Consider the following 16,237-nt stretch of genomic DNA (forward strand, 5'->3'; position numbering starts at 1 on the left):
CTACCATGACTGATCATTCTGATTGAGGTCACAGGAGACAGTCTGAGAGCATGAGTGAAAAATGTAGAACAGGACTCAAATTTGTAAAAAAAAAGTCCAGAATCACTGTATCAATTGAGAATAGAGAACTCCCCGAGACTATGGCTTTGAGGTACTCTTTCTATCTCAAAGATATTCGTTGAGCAAAATAAGAGATTGTATCACTAAATTAAAAATATCATCCATGAGCAATGATCTCCTTTAAAAAGCATTCTGTATGAAACAAAATAGTCAAAACTGACTCACGGAAAGAGAGCACGGAAACCCGGGTGCTGTAATGGCTCAAGCAGAAGATACTGAGAATGATGACACATTGTGAACAGGTTAGCGCATATCATTGACTAATTTGTACAGAAATTGTTCCGTGGAAGCCAAATTTGTCTACAAATTTCACCTTAGACACAGGCTATTGTTAAAGAAAGAAGGGAAGAAATATGTCACAAGACTTTGCTTCTATAATATGCAAACTTTCTACATATTTGTTCATAGCCTGAAGGTGTCGACAGGGTAAAATTCCTGCAGAAGGTCTTCAGCAGGGTTAGCAAGAATCCGAGGGGAAGCTCTCCTGAGACTAGTCTGGAAGAGCACGCAGCATCTCCATAGTGTGTATGAGCAGATCCAGCTGCATCAAGAGTGATGTATTATTCTACGATCTATACACTGTTGTTGTTTTTTTGTAGATAAAGTCTCCAAGAAAAATGTCCCCGGAAATCCGATCACAAAGCCCGACTCTCAAAATGCAGCAGAAGCACCAGGAACAAGGCTGGTACTGAAAGAAACACAGATTGGGACAGAAGGCAGAGTCAGGTGAGGCTTTTAACAGCAGAGCATGTAGTAGAAAGATTGCCCAGCCTACATTGAAAAATTCAAACTCCTATTTCCCAATTTAGTAGAGCCAAGAAACACTTTTCCTTTGCTACTTCCTCTGCACTGGGAAGACACCAGCTAGCTCCTCTTCACTTACGAGCTATCTCAGTAGCTGAGATTTTTCATTTAAGAAAAGAAAGATAAAAACTACTATCCATGTATTTTGCACACTAGAAATATATCTCTGGCAGTAATGAACGTCAAGGCCCAAGGAGAGAGTAACATTAGCTCCAGTGGTCAAGTGTATGTGTTAACTTAGCTGGGCCATGATTCTCAGTGGTTCCACAAACATGTAATGATGTAATTTGGCAGTTTTAAATAGTGTAGCCGCCCTCCACTTGGCGTAACATTGATCTGTACATAAAGACCTGGCCTTTGGAACCGAGCCACGTCAGTAAGTAAAGAGTGAGGGTGGTTACATCTGAGGGAGGTGGGTCTTCAAAAAGTTTGTGGAAAATTTCAAATATCATTCAAATCTACTTTTCCCTTAGCTTTCTGAAGCCTCATCAGGTAACAAACGGGTCAGCACTGAAGGGTGCATTCTGCGCATTTCATTTTTCCTTACCGGCAGGCATGGCCAAGAACTAAGATTCCCAGGCCATCACGTGACCATCTACCACATTACATTAACAAAACACATTGAAAGCACATGCCTAGGTTATTAGCGTCGTCACAGGAACAACCAACATATTTAGCAGGCATAAATTGAAGAGACAGTACGATTCTTTTCCAAGTTCACAAAGAAGCAGCTATTCCAACTCTGTAAATATTTCATTGTTCCAGAGATTTATTATTATTTCCTTTCATTTGCTAATGAAAGTGCAGCATGATAACCAAGAATAATTATAGAAACGGGTAGTATTTATGCCACTGAAGAAATACCATTTTATTAATACCTCCCACTAAAATGATTAGAAATGGCTATTTAAATGTGAATCACGGAATCCACAATAAACCCAACCAGGAGGCCTTTCATAGTGCCATATCTTGGCATGTTATTATGTGCCTGCTGATCCCATTTGAATTGCTTAGCCATGCTTAATATAATTGTAATAGACTTGTGAAACAATAAAAGTGTGCACTTCTAATTCAACAGGTAAGAAGAGTTGTCATTTAAAAAGAAGTTAAAAGTATTTATCCTCTCCCCACCTCTCTTTCTCTCCCTCTCTCTTTCTCTCTCTCTCTCTCTCTCTCTCTCTCTCTCTCTCTCTCTCTCTCTCTCTCTCTCTCTCTCTCTGTGAATATCAAGGACCCAGTGCATTGCTGACTGAACAATAACCCTCAGAAAGAGAGTACATTTTCAATGAACACAAATCTGGCCATAAATGAAAATAACACATGCTCACTCTACCATACACATACACACAAAAATCCACTTGACAAAAATAAAACCTGACATTTTTATTTAGGCAAAGAGAAGATGTTAAAACTCTGAGGTAAGACTTGTATCACACAACAGGGGTTAGCAATTATTCATATTTATAATAGAGCTGTTGGTGCTTACAGATGATTTGTAGACTTATTCGTAGGTCATTACCATCTTCACAAAGTAGATAAGAAACCAAGACACAAAAAGGCTCATTAGTTTGATTACAGTAAGAGGGTCAGTTCAGTCACATTGAGACAGTAAACGATTCAAATTAACGAACTGAACTTTTTTCTCCCTCCCACAAATCCATTTTCCTTCAATCAACAGCTTGAACTTATAATCTTCATAACAGCCTTGTCTAGCACTTATTGTAATAAATTCAATTTTGTTTAATAATAGGTAATAGGGAAACATACGGTTTCCGAGGACAAAAGCCAGATGAATGTTTTAAGGAGAACTCCCTCTTCTTAAGTAGCATTTCCTCACCGTCACTACCCTGAGCAGGCAAAATTCCTGAACCCAAACCAGGCTGAGGCCTTCCTTACGACCCTTGGTGCGAGCGAGGTGCCACGGAGCTGGAGAATTATTGGCAAATGGAGCAGGTTGCCCTGGCAAACCTAAAACTCTTACTGTTGGATGAGAAGACGCTTTAGTCACCCTTACGCCAGGGGAAAGCTAGCAGCAACTGTAAAGTAGCGTCGCATCTCCGGGGAACCTTTGACTCCTACCGCTGGGAATTCTGGGATCTCAGCGCCATGTAAGGCACTCCGTCTTCCTGTTTGGGCCAATGGACCTCGATGCCACTAAAACTCATCACCTAAAGAGCAGACAGAGTCCTTCTATACTATTAGAAAAGATCAAAGATAAAATGCGCCCTGGTAAAATATTAGCTATAGGCGCTCTTACTGAGGAAAGACAATTTTGGTAGTGACAGTTATTACAAATCAGCATATTTAACCTTGTGGAAGGTCGGGATCTCAAAGCTCTTCCTCCTTCAGAAACACGAAGGATATGATTGATTGCAGGCACTTAATATAGATGCTGAGTGACTAATTCTCTCAATTTTTTTGAATTTGGATAAAATGAGGTTATTAATAATAAAAATTTTAAAACAGAGATTTTAGTCAAAATGCCCTTACCTTCCCCCCTGGGCTGAATAGTGATTGACGGGTCAGCGTTGTTCATTAGGTATCAGAGGGATCCTGGATTTTGCTGTCTCCATCTACATCTTAAGCGGAATTCTCTAGAGCAGCGGAATCCGGGAAATTTACATACATAGGAACATATACCTATGTATAGAAGCTTACATACGTCGGAGAGATTTATATCCAGAAAATAGCTCACAGAGCTGTAGAAGTAGGCAAGTTGCAAGACCATAGATCAGATAGTTAGGCTGTGAGTTTCTGCTGACTCATGTAGTTTGTGGAATGGTGAAGCCAAATCGGAGGAAGACAGCAGCTCTGTGGTGGCAGAGGGAAATGAATCAGCAAGTAAATGGCAGGCCAACGAGGACCCCCAGAATCAGCCAATACTATCACAGGTCATTGGCTCAAGTCCAAAGAACCAGAAGTCAACGAGTCGAAAGCAGGATATAAATCCACCAAAAGGGCAAGCAAGCTTTCCCAAAGCATCTGTTTATATTGGGAGCAGGCTACACCCCCGAGGTATAGCCTTTCAATTGATTGGTGGCTCGCAGCAGATCTCATTATGGAAATGATTACAATGTGTTCGATCTCATTATGACTCATCATAACTACCGGCCCACTGAGAATCCTGGTCCAACCAAATTGACACAAAACCTTCACTTCCACAGTAGATACGTGCCAGGTGATATTAGTGGCTACTCTTTCCATTTCTGCTACCCTAAGCACAACACAGAAGATGGGCGAAACAGGAACAATGACTAACTTAGGCACAGATCACTGTTATCCCTTACACACTGTCAGGAAACGGAACTGCACCAACCCTGGTCTTCCCGACCAAAGTTCAGTCTCCTTTGATCATTTCCCACTGTCTTCCCATTTCACTGGACCCACCGTTACCCAAACCCATTAAGACAGGACATGTGTACTCGCATGCACAAATCCTGCTGGGCGGAAGCTTAACACGGGGCAGCCAATTAAAAGTTGTGGTTCAAAGCCATTCATTTGCCATATAAGAAAAAGGGCTGAAGATGTGTCCTCTGAAAATCACAGTTGAGGAACCCCCATGGGGCAGTTATAGTCTATCTAATGGGTTCTCAAGAGTCAGAATTGATAGCATCCAACAACACTCTCGGACAGGCTTAATAAGACTCTTCATCACCATCCTGCCACTGAAAATGAAGTCGAATGTTAGCTATCTACAAAATTGGATGCACAGTTTATTAAATGGTCCCTGATGTCCTTGTCTCAACTATTGCTTTTAAATACAAAAGAATATAAATGTGTGTTCATGGAAAATTCACATATTAAATCTATTTCATTATTTAGATAAACTCAAAGTGAAAAAAATGGATAAAATTTATATTGTTATTTTAAAAGTATAAATTTCATAAAACAATTGTACCCCTTCACTGACATTTTTATCCAACCCTTAACTGGTTCTAAATAGAGTCTAAAAGTAATTTCTCAGCCAAAGTGATAACACTTCTATCAAACACATGTCAGCCCAAGAGAAGATGTTTTCTTGAGATATCCAAGTATTACATGCCCACATTTCTGACTTGAATCTATCTATATTGAACTATCTTCCTTTTTTCTTTCCCTTTTCTTTTTTTAATCCTTTCACAACATTTTATAAATTGTCTATCCTGGGAAAAGAAATTCTTTGCAAATCCTCTCTGAAGGAAGAAACCAATTCATTATCTTGTCAGATGAATCATTTAGCTGCTTGTCGACAGTCATGGGATTCACCCCTGAAAAATCCCATTGATGTCATTTGTCCATACCCAGAAAAGCAGCTTGTTCCTGGCATTTCATCTCAGCACATCCTTATTTTTTAATATAAAAAATATATATTTGATGGGCACTAATGAATAGTAACAAAAGAAGATGTGTTTTGTCTAGAAACATCAAGTTGCTACACCTAAGAAAAGAAACAGAGTTGAATGGTTAAGTGGTTAATGATGAACACACAAGCCAATAAAATGTACAGTATCTCCAATACTAACTTTACCAGTATAGAACATGAGTTTTAAGGAGCCCTTGTGACACAGGCATTACACTATAGGATGCTTACTGAAAGGTCGGACATTCAAATCCACCCGCTCTCAGTGTGAAAAAGATTTTGGCAGTCAATTTCCTTATGGGCCAAGTCTACTCTAAAATCTATGTGGAGCAAGTGTACTCTGCCTTAGGGGGTCACTATGACTTAGGATCAACTGGATAGCAATAGGTTTTTCGGTTATATGGCTTTTCATCTTCATTGCTAATGTTACATACAGCATGAAGGGCCACCATACCTGACATCCTCTGGCTACCCTATTGCCAGAAGGCAGTGTTCACACCGGCCTCCGGCCTCTTCCTTTACCTACTCTGACACCGACCATTCCTCCTACTCCACTCTACGTCTATGCTGGCTCTGATATTTCACTGCAATGGGCACACAGAACTCACAGACAATACTCATGATTGTGCGGTTGTCGTTAGATGCCACCGAGTCATTTCGACCCATAGAGACCCTCTACCCAACAGAAAGAAACACTGCCCACTCCCGCATCATTTTCACAATTCTTCCCATGTTTGAGGTCATTGTCACAACCACTGGTCGTGTCCTCTAGTCAAGGGCCCTCCTCTTTTTCACTGCCCTGGTATTTTACTTAGCATGAGGTCCTTTTCCAGGTACTGATCTCTCCTGACAACGTGTCTAAAGTACTTACAACTCAGTCTTGCCATCCTGGCCTCTAAGAAGCCTTCTGGCTGTACTTCTTCCAAGACAGATCTGTTTGTTCTTTTGTCAGTCCATGGAACTTTCATTTTCTTCGCCAATAGCATAATGCAAATGAATTGCTTTTTGTTTGGTTTGGTTTGGTTTGGTTCGGTTTGGTTTTTTTAACATTTTATTAGGGACTCATACAACTTTCATCACAATCCATACATATACATACATCAATTGTATAAAGCACATCTGTACATTCTTTGCCCTCATCATTTTCAAACCATTTGCTCTCCACTTAAGCCCTTTGCATCAGGTCCTCTTTTTTCCCCTCCCTCCCCGCTCCCCCCTCCCTCATGAGCCCTTGATAATTTATAAATTATTATTTTGTCATATCTTGCCCTATCCGGCATCTCCCTTCACCCCCTTTTCTGTTGTCCTTCCCCCAGGGAGGAGGTCACATGTCGGTCCTTGTAATCAGTTCCCCCTTTCCAACCCACTCACCCTCTACCCTCCCAGTATCACCCCTCACACCCCTTGTTCTGAAGGTATCATCCACCCTGGATTCCCTGTGCCTCCAGCTCCTATCTGCACCAGTGTTCAACCTCTGCTCTATCCAGACTTGCAAGGTAGAATTCAGATCATAGTAGTGGGGGTGGGGGTGGGAGGAAGTATTTAGGAACTAGAGGAAAGCTGTATTCTTCATCCGTGCTACGTCGCACCCTGACTGACACATCTCCTCCTCTAGACTCCTCTGGGAGTAGATCTCAATTGGCCGACAAATGGGCTTTGGGTCTCCACTCTGCACTTTCCCCTTCATTCACTATAGTAAGATTTTTTTTTGATGATGATGATGATGCCTTATACCTGATCCCTTTGACACCTCGTGACCGCACAGGCTGGTGTGCTTTTTCCATGTGGGCTTTATTCCTTCTGAGCTAGATGGCCGCTTGTTCACCTTCAAGCCGTTAAGACCCCAAACACTATCTCTTTTGATAGCCGGCACCATCAGCTTTCTTCGCCATATTTGCTTATGTATCTGTTTATCCTCAGCAATCGTATCATGGAGGTGTGCGCCCAATGATATGATTTTTGTTCTTTGATGCCTGATAACTGATCCCTTCGGAAGCACGTGATCACACAGGCTGATGTGCTTCTTCCATGTGGGCTTTGTTGCTTCTGAGCTAGATGGCCGCTTGTTCACCTTCAAGCCGTTAAGACCCCAGACACTATCTCTTTTGATAGCCGGGCACCATCAGCTTTCTTCTCCACATTTGCTTATGCACCCGTTTGTCCTCAGCGATTGTATCATGGAGGTGTGCAGTCAATGATATGATTTTTAGTTCTTTGATGCCTGATAACAGTTATCAGTTATGAATTGCTTTTTATCTGCTCTCCTCTGAAAACTGTATTCAATGTCCAACTTTCACATGCACATAAGGTCATTGAAAATACTATGGCTTGGGCCTCAAAGTAACATCCTTGCTTCTCCACACTCACTGCATAAGTCTTAGGCCACAGACTTAGCCAATGAAATGCATCATGTGACCTCGGCTGTTGTTTCCATAAGCACTGATTATGGATCCAAGAAAAGCAAAATCCTAGACAGCGCCAACCTGCTCTCCATTTATCAGGATGCTCCCTATTGGTCTCATTATGAGGATGTGGGTCTTCCTGACCTGGAGCTGCAACCCACAGGGAAGACTGCAGTCCTTGATCTTCATCAGCAACTGTTTCAAGTTCTCGTTTTCAGCAAACAAGGTTGTTTCATCGGCATATCACAGGTCGTAGATAAGCCTCTCTGCAATCCTGATGCCACATTTCTTCTTCATATAACTTCCCTGATTATTTGCTCATCAGCATACGGATGGAATAAACACTGTGAGAGGATATAATCTTGACACAAACATTCTTGATTTTTAAACCATGAGGTATCAATCCTCACAACTCCCTCTTGATCCATGTACAAGTTCTGAATGTGAACAGTTACGTGTTTGGGGATTCCATGCATAGCTTATTATGGTCCACACAGTTGAATGTTCAGCTAAATCATAAGTAAACATCTTTCTAATAGTCGCTACTTTCAGTCAAGACCTGACATCAACAATGATAACCTATCGTGATAAATTGAGCTTATTAGGGGAGTTAACTGAATTCCACAATTCAGGATCAGTAACCAGTAGGGAAAGGGTCACTGATCCAGAGCAATGCCTCTTCTCAACCCTCAGCCAAGTCTCTCTTTGGTCCTAAGCCTCTCAGCCATGTGGCCTTGCCCTCTGAGCTAGGAATCCAGACTGCTGCTCTACCTCACAGACTCCAAGGCTCATCACTGTCCCTCGGTTCCTTGCCTAGGCTTCTGGTCTATGCCTGGCTCCTCTACTCTGTCTCTGCACCACAGCTTCTGGTGCCTCTGTCTCAGCGTCCACCACATCACAGAGATCTGGACACACTCCACTTCCACTGGTCTTGGGTTTCTCTCTCCTGCTACCTCAAAGATGGCTCATCCTTCGAACCAAGGGAGTTTTAACTAAAACTGACCACTCCTCTCTTATCAGTGTCACACGTGCCTCTATATGCATAGCCGCAGCCAATCATTTGATGGGAGTTTCAGAGACGTGGATAGAAGAGTCAGATTAAGAAATTTCAACTTCACCACATCTACCCATAATGACAACAAAGAAGGTTATTTCTATGAATAGTCTGTTCATAATCGCAATCAGTCTCTATTTGGGTGGTTTTAAAATAGGCAATCATTTCACAGCAGGAACAATGGAAGCAGACAAGAATTCAGAATCTTATCAGCACTCATAAAGCACTGACAATTTATTGTCTTCTAGCTAGAAAAAAGCAAGCATCACTGCGGTAAAGATGCTTCAAAATTCATATGTGACTTTACAGTTGAAATAGAAAAGAATGTCAGCTGTAAAATTGGCAAAAATAAAATGCAATTTATACTTCAATAATTTATAAGCTGCTTTAAAAATCAGAAGAATATTTGCCAGTTTGGGGTATGCATAATAAATACGATTCACTATTGCTTTTAGCTTCAAATTAAAATTTCTCTCTATGGTAAGTAGTACTTTTATAATTAGCCATTGCAAACACTTTTAACAACAGATTGGCAATTCATTTTTAATAATGATTACTAACTTCTATTTCTAGCAATATGGGAGACTAAATGTTCATAGAAAACTCTTTAGCGAGAACTTAATTTAAATGCTAGCTAAAATATAAAACAATACTTTTAATGCATGCCTGAACTAATGGAAAATTAATGCTATTGATCTAAGGACAAAATTTATTTTTTAAAAAAACAAGAATGAATTTTCTCCTGAAGATTTATACCATTTGTATGACCTAGAGCCTGAGTTACAAAGCACCATCATTGAGCTAAAACCCGAGGTTAAACTGGACGTGATGACTGGTACTCTCAAAGGGTGGCCCACCGGAGGGTAAGCGTTTTCTAAGAGAGACTCTGTGGGAATAACACAAGGCTTAGAGGCCTCTAAGTAAAAGAAAAAGAAATTTGAAAGAGTGATGAGGAAGGTAGAGAGGAAAGAATCAGAGAAGGAAGAGGAGAGGAAGGAAAATGGCTCCCCTGAGCACTCCTAAACTTCAGTCAGCAGCCAGGCAAGTCTGCAACAAGAATTTAAGACTCGGTGTCCTGAGAAAGGCCTGGGGGACAAGGTTAGATCTCCTTTTTGATGCCCTGTGAGCTCCATCTGGTTTTTAGCATTTTCGGGTGTCGTTTTTCATTTTCTCAGATTGGGGGTTTTCTCTGTTGTATTTTGTTATTGCTGGTAGCACTCTTGACTCTTTGTTATGTATCTTTCTATATGTTTTGTCTTATGAAACCCAGGTCCCTATAGAGAATCAGGGTTCCTGTGGGGTCCTGGGGAGTCGATATCACGGAGTACAAGAAGGAAAAAATGTTTTGAAAATGAATGTGGTAGCGATTGTACAACCCTGTTTATATGACTGAGCTGTTGAATGGTGTGATGTCTGGATTATGTCCTAATAACATGATTTAGGAAATAATTATACATATATTTATATTTAAATGTTTCCATTTAGATGCCCCAATATCTACCAAAAGTTCATACAATTTGGGAGAAAGCAATTTAAAGCCTGCTTTCAATGAATCCTGACCAATAATATTTCCTGGAGTGTTCCAATTCAAACCAAAAAAATAAACATTAAATGTATGAGGAAATAAATTATCTCAAAAACAATAAGCCACTGAATCAGAATCTGAATATCTGCAAATAATGAAATGATCATATACAGGATATATACTATACATATTTGAAGAGATAAAAGACAAGATTGAAAGTAAGGCAAATTCATAAGAGACCTTAAAATGCAATTTTAAAAAGAGCTTAGTCAAACTTACAGAAATGAAAAACACAATCTTTACAATTAGGAAACCAGTGGTTTCGACATCAGATTAAACCGAGCAGGAAAGTCGGGAAAGTGGGAGGTAGATCTGAAGAAACAGCCAAGGACGCGGCGTGAGAGCAAAGCAATGAAAATCAAGGGAAGGCGCGAGAGTATGAACACACGCAATTGTGTAACTTATAAAATATAACAGATAAACCCACCATTCTACTTTGGATGACCTTAAACATGTCTCTTTGTTTATTAAGGAACCAATAATTAAAATATTACTAAGGATATAGTACATTGGACAAATACAATTCAGAAATTAGATCTAAAGGACACTGTTATTGTTGCTGTCAGATGCCACTGAGTCTGTTCTGGCTCACAGTGGCCTTATGTCCAGCAAAATGAGTAGGATCGGTCCTGATCCATTCTCACAAACACCACTGTATCTGAGTCCTGGTGCCGTCACTGTATCAATCCAACCTTGATCTTTTTCAACTGACTCAGCAAGCATGATGTCCTTTTCCCGGGAGCTGATAACATGTCAAAGGACATGAAACAACGATTTGCCATCCTCATTTCTAAGAAGCATACTGTCTACCTTATCTTTGAAAGTAGATTTTTTTCCCCCTGAACATCTGTGGTATAAATGCATTGCTCTCCAATACCATAATTCAAAGGCACCAAGTTGTCTTCAGTCTTCCTCGTTCATCGTCCAGTTTCTGCATGCATATGAGATTATGAGATGATTGAGATTACTATGGTTTGCGTGAGGCCCGCCTTAGTCCTCAAAGTGATATCTTTGCTCATTAAAGAGACCTTTTGCGGCAGATTTTCTCAATGCAACACCTTCTTTGAATTCTATAAATGCTGCTTCCAAGGGTGTCAATTATGGATCAAGGTAAAAAGAAATCCAGGAAAACTTGCATCACTTTCCCATTTGTCATGATGCTGTTTATTGATCCCCTTGTAAGGATTTTAGGCTTGGGTGTAATTTTGCAGGATGTAGTCTTTAATAATCATAAGTACATGTTGTAAATCTTCCCTTTCAGCTAACAATTCTGTATTGTCTGCATAGTACAGATTGTTAATTATTGTTCCTGCAATTCTGATACCACATTCTTCTTCATATACTTCACTTTCTTAAATTATTTTCTCAGCATATATGAGAGGGTATCCCACCCAAAAAAGGAATATTTTTCCAAAGCTTTGTATTTAATATTTGTCACAAAACAACCTTATCACCTTCAAAGCCCTCTCCATTACACTGAATACATTTGTCAAATCTGCAATTCCATTCTTGGAAACATTTTTCAAACTCATCTATTTGGACGGCTGGCAGCAGCAATCTTGGTTTTTTTTCTCCGCCTCTTTGACATCGTCAAATCACTGTCCTTTCATGTTCCTCTGCATTTTCGGAAACAAAAAGAAGCTGCACGGAGAGAGGTCAGGTGAGTCAGGTGCATGGGACAAGAGAGGCATGATGGTTTTGTGCCAAAAACTGACACACTGAGATGGCTGCATGAGCAGGTCCATTGTCGTGGTGGCAAAACCAGTCTCCTGTCTGCCACAAATCAGGCCTTTTTTGTCACAGGCGGTTATGCAATCTTTTCAGAAACTCCAAATAGAAAGCTGATTAACAGTCTGACCTGGTGGAATGAACTACAAATGCACTATGAGTCAACATTTCCATCCATTTGGGAAGTTGACGGGCATCCAGAAGGAGGCTTGTCATCATTCAACATTTCACCTTTGTTGAAACCAGGAAACTACTTGAACACTTGAGTTCTTCCCAAAGTCCTTTCTTGTAAACTGTGTTCAACATCACAACAGTTTCTATGGCATTTTTCCCGAGCAGGAAACAAAATTTCACAGCCTCACACTGCTCTCTTAAATTGGCCATCACAAAAAACACGGTTTGAGCAAAACTGTTTTTACAAAAAAAATGTTACTGTGATCAAAAGGAACCTTCCTAGGCAATACCACTGGGTGCACTAACTCAGAGCCAGTTGCTTGATGCTCATCCGGCAGGAAAAAAATGCATACTACCAAGCTCTGCTCCACATGGGGGGAACCGCCTCGTAGTTTGAATTATACGATGAAACGATAAAACTCTGAAGTATACCTTTCCGAATTTTACATCATACCGTATCCTCTGTTCTGTTTGAACTACTGCCTCTTGGTCTTTATACAGATTCCAAATGAGCACAATTAAGTGTTCTGGAATTTCCCTTCTTCACAATATCACCAATGGTTTGTTGTGATTCACACAATTAGATGCTTTTGCATAGTCAATAAAACACTTAGAAAACCCTTAAACACAGTTACTAAAGGATTCAGATGTTTTCAAATGGGCGTAGAATATACACAAAATTGGACTGCATGCTATACTCAAAATGCCCTGGAAAATCTCAGGAGTTCTTTACAAATATCAGTGCTCGAGCTCTAATTCCATACATTATGGTTTAATGAGTTCAGAGTGGGTTCCAGACATAAATATTTTTTTTAATTCTCAGTTGATTCTATTGTTCAAATTGAGAACCATTTCACTAGAACATAATGCAGGTTTAAAAACATGTTAAAGAATGTATATTATATTGAATATAGTCTCAGAGCACTATGAAATAACGTTAGAAGTTAATAACCAAAAAAACTAACACTGTGAAAATCCATTATATAACACAACATTTTAAACACATCTTTAAGTAATCCTTAAAATCCAAAAGGTTGACTCTTGGAACCCACCATCAACCAACCGCATGTGAGAGTGATACAGCGGTCCGCCTTTGGGGGTAAAGGAACCAAGGGCCAGCCCCATTGTAGATGAAAAGACATTTCTGCGAGTCAAAGTTGACTCAACAGCACTGAGTTGGAGGTAAAAAATGGATATGCTCAGGGAAATAAGAAAGAACGAATGGAAAAACTATACATCAAATGTTTGGGAAAATGAAAATATTCCCAAGGGTTTTATTTCTTTTTGGTTTTGGTTTTTCTGCTTAGGGACCTTTCTCACTACATTCTTCTTCCCTTCCTTTTCCTGTCTTCTCTCTCTCTCCCTCCCTCCCTCCCTCCCTCCCTCTATCTCTCTCTCTCCCTCCCTCCCTGTCTCTCTCTCTCTCTCTCCCTCCCTCTCTCTCTCTCTCTCTCTCTCTCTCTCTCTCTCTCTCTCTCTCCCCTCCCTCTCTCTCTCTCTCTCTCTCCCTCCCTCCCTGTCTCTCTCTCTCTCTCCCTCCCTCTCTCTCTCTCTCTCTCTCCCTCCCTCCCTGTCTCTCTCTCTCTCTCTCCCTCCCTCTCTCTCTCTCTCTCTCTCTCTCTCTCTCTCTCTCTCTCTCTCTCTCTCTCTCTCTCTCTCTCTCTCTCTCTCTCTCTCTCCCTCTCTCTTTATTATTTTGGAGAAAATGTGTTCAGTGATGTCACATTGTTGTGAGGATTGCAATTAGTAGCCTGACAAAAAGTATGCATAAATTGTTAGGTGAAAAACTGATCAGTTCTGTAAAACTTCACCCAATTCACAATAAAATTTCAAAATTTTTAAAAAGGAAATAAAAATTCACTTGGAAGAACAAACAAGCAAACATAACCAAGAAAACATGACAAATAAAACGATGGAAATCGTGTTCCTGCCAGATATTAAAACTTATCTGAAACCCTGTAATTAAGATAATATGATGATATCACATAAATATAAACCAATAGACTCAATATAAAATATAGGAGCAAACCTACTTGCCTATAAAAATGTAGTCTATAATGAGTTTGGCATCTAAAATCAGGAGAGGGAGGGGAAAGAACAAAAACGACCATCAAGTCAGTCCTGACTCATAGCAATCCTGTGGGTCGTAATGGAACCGTCCCGCCGGGTTTCCAAAGAGAATAAGAAAATATTTTAGTCAGGAAAGGTGTGAGTCAGGGTTGTATCCTCCTAACATATTATTCGATCTATATGCTGAGCAGATCAACAAAGAAGCTGGGTTATATGAAAAAAACAGGAGCATTGGGACTGAAGGAAGCTTATTAGCAACCTGTGATATGTGGATGACAAAACTTTGCTTGCTGAAAGTGAGGAGGACGTGAAGCCCTTGCTGATGAAGGTCAAGGATGGTAGTCTTCAGCCTGGGTCACAACTCAAGGGAAAGAAGACCAGAATCTTCACAATTTAACCAATGGTCACGTCATGATAAACAGAGAAAGGATTGACGTTGTCAAGGATTTTGCCCTGCTTGAATCCACAATTAATGCTCCTGGACGCAGCAGTCAAGAGATCAAAAGACGTATTGCATTAGGCAAATTTGCTGCACAACTTACAGTGTTGAAAAGCAATGATGTTACCTTAAGGACTAAGGTGTGCCTGACCCATGCCATGGTATTTTCAGTTGCTTCAAATGCATTTGAAAGTTGGATATTAGATAAGGAAAACCAAAGAAAAATTTATGTATTTGAATTGTGGTGCTGGAAAAGATTATAGAAAGTACCGTGGACTGCCAAAAGGACCCCCCAAAAAAATCTGTTTGGTGGGGAAGTCCGGCCAGAGAGTACTCCTTAGAAGTAAGGATGGAAAAAACAAGTAAGAATGGCAAAACTTTGTCTTATGTGCTTTGGACGTTTTCGGTGGAGACCAGTCCCTGGTGAAGGACATCGTGGTTGGTAAAGGAGAGAGACAGCAAAAGCAAGGAAGGCCCTCCAGGAGACTGACACCGTGGCTGCAACAATGGGCAGGAGCATGGCAACCGTTGGGAGGAGGACACAGAACCAGGCAGTGTTTCCTTCCACTGTGCATAAGGTCGCTATGGGCCAGAGCCCACTCGATGGCATCTAACAACCACAAACCCTTGTGGGACAGAAAATCTGTGGGCTGTTCAAACGGCTGGCCTAGCTCAATGCGTAACTCACCAACACACTAGAGTCCCTGGGTGTAGAGAAAAGGCAGCTTTAAACAGGGGGTTAGGGACGTGGGCTTGTGTATTTAATCCTAAGATTCAAAACTGAGAAACAATTAATGAAAATCTTCATAGATTTTACCACCTAAAAAGATTTTGCTTTACAAAAAATGTATGGGCAAAATTCTCAAATGGGAAAAATGAGTTCATCAAATCTATAGATGTACATATTCTAATTTCTGTTGCCTTTAAAGGTTGAAGCATGGGGAGAAAGTCATCATGCTGGATAAAGCGGAGGGCAGTGGAAGAGGGGAAGGCCATCCACATGATAAACTGATACGGGGGCTCAACGATGGTCCCTAACTTAAGAACACTTGTGAAGAGGGGGCAGGACCTGGGCTCGCGTGCTCTCTGTGAGTCAGAAGTGACTCTATAGAAAGATCAATTTAGGAATTGATGGCATGAATTTTATATTTTATTTTGCATGACTAAATACTTTAAAACTGTTAGTAATTAGATTAATTGGAGATTTTTGTGATATGATGCCATCGCTATTTCATTTTTTTTCTCAAAATCGAATATCAGATGCATTGTGTATGTTAATTAATGTTTGTTGACTAAGATCCAACCCATGTACAGCACAACACAACGTTGCCAGGTCTCAGGGAATTGTCACAACCTTTAGTGTATTTCAAACGCTTCTCAAAGGAGGGGACCCAACTGAGGTCTTTAGGATTTTTATTTACTAATTTGGGGATTTTTTTCAGAAATATATTACTAGACCTTTTTTCCTCCCCAGTCTTCATCTAAAAACTCCACTGAAACTTGTCCAGCGTAAGTGACCTTG

The sequence above is a fragment of the Tenrec ecaudatus genome, chromosome 5, assembly GCF_050624435.1.
Source record: "Tenrec ecaudatus isolate mTenEca1 chromosome 5, mTenEca1.hap1, whole genome shotgun sequence".
NCBI lineage: Eukaryota > Metazoa > Chordata > Mammalia > Afrosoricida > Tenrecidae > Tenrec > Tenrec ecaudatus.